Source organism: Schistocerca serialis, chromosome 10, assembly GCF_023864345.2.
Source record: "Schistocerca serialis cubense isolate TAMUIC-IGC-003099 chromosome 10, iqSchSeri2.2, whole genome shotgun sequence".
Taxonomy (NCBI): domain Eukaryota; kingdom Metazoa; phylum Arthropoda; class Insecta; order Orthoptera; family Acrididae; genus Schistocerca; species Schistocerca serialis.
In genome coordinates this window covers 38,527,134-38,528,916 of record NC_064647.1, presented here as the reverse complement: position 1 = coordinate 38,528,916, position 1,783 = coordinate 38,527,134, and the positions used below count along the sequence as shown (strand labels likewise).

At 49.1% G+C, this 1,783-nt stretch overlaps 1 pseudogene; it reads right to left on the bottom strand.

Annotated features, from left to right (window-relative positions):
- Nucleotides 1-1,320: 1,320 nt before the first annotated feature.
- LOC126425630 (5S ribosomal RNA) lies at nucleotides 1,321-1,438 on the bottom strand (annotated as a pseudogene).
- Between the last annotated feature and the right edge of the window lie 345 nt (nucleotides 1,439-1,783).

The window sequence follows — 1,783 nt, the reverse complement described above, 5'->3', positions numbered from 1 at the left end:
TTATGTTCACGGACGAGTCCAGGTATAGTCTGAATAGTGATTTTCGCCGGGTTTTCATCTGCCGTGGACCAGGAACTAGATACCAACCCCTTAATGTCCTTGAAAGGAACCTGTATGGAGGTTATGATTTGATGGTGTGGGGTGGGATTATGACTGGTGCACTTACACACCTGCATGTCTTTGACAGAGGAACTGTAACAGGTCGGATGTATCGGGACGTAATTTTGCACCAATATGTCCGCCTTTTCAGGGGTGCAGTGGGTCCCACCTTCCTCCTGATGGATGATAACGCACAGCCCCACTGAGCTGCCATCGTGGAGGAGTACCTTGAAATAGAAGATATCAGCCGAATGGAGTGACTTACCTTTTCTCCAGACGTAAACCCCATCGAGCACGTCTAGGATGCTCTCGGTCGACGTATCGCTGCACGTCATCAAACCCCTTGGACACTTCAGGAGCTCCGACAGGCGCTGGTGCAAGAATGGGAGGCCATACCTCAGCAGCTGCTCGACCACCTGACCCAGAGTATGCCAAGCCGTTGTGTGCCCTGTATATATGTGAATGGTGATCATATCCCATATTGATGTCGGGGTTAATACACAGGAAACAGTGGCGTTTTGTAGCACATGTGTTTCGGGACGGTTTTCTCAACTTATCACCAATACTGTGGACTTACCGATCTGTGTCGTGTGTGTTTCCTATGTGTCTCTGCTATTAGCGCTTTTTGTGTAGTGCCACGTTGTGTGGCACCACATTCTGCAATTATCCTTAATTTATGAGCACGGGGGGGGGGGGGGGGGGGGAGGCGTCATCATTCTTCTGACTGGTTTCATGCGACACGAATTCCTCTCCTGTGCCAACCCCTCATCTCAGACTAGCACTTGCAGTCTATTTGCTCAGTTATTTGCTTGATGTATTCCAATCTCTTTCCTCCTCTCCAGTTTTTGCCCTCTACAACTCCCTCTAGTACCATGGAAGTCATTCCCTGATGTCTTAACAGACGTTCTATAAATCTTGAACCTTCTCCTTGTCAGTGTTTTCCACATATATCTTTCCTCTGCGATTCTGCACAAAGCCTCCTCATTCCTTACCTTATCTAAAACTAAACTAAACTCCTCCCGAACAAGCCACGAAGGTCCAACGCAACCGACCGGCCGCCGTGTCAACCTCAACCCATAGGCGTCACTGGATGCGGATGTGGAGGGGCATGTGGTCAGCACACCGCTCTCCCGGCCGTATGTCAGTTTACGAGGCCGGAGCCGCTACTTCTCAATCAAGTAGCTCCTCAGTTCGCTTCACAAGGGCTGAGTGCGCCCCGCTTGCCAACAGCGCTCGGCAGACCCGATGGTCACCCATCCAAGTGCTAGCCCAGCCCGACAGCGCTTAACTTCGGTGATCTGACGGGAACCGGTGTTACCACTGCGGCAAGGATGTTGGCCCTTACATTATCACTCCACCTAATTTTCGACAATCGTCTGTACCACCCACATCTCAAATGCTTCGATTATCTTCTGTTCCGGTTTTCCAACAGTCCATGTTTCACTCTCATACAATGCCGTGCTCCAAACGCATATTCTCAGAAATTTCTTCCTCAAATTAAGGCCTATGATTGATACTAGTAGACTTCTCTTGGCCAGGAATGCCTTTTTTATCAGTGCTAATCTACTTTTGATGTCCTCCTTGCTCCGTCCGTCATTGGTTATTTTGCTGCCTACGTAAAAGAATTCCTTAACTTCCACTACTTCCTGACCGTCAATCCTGATGTTAAGTTTCTTGCCGTTCT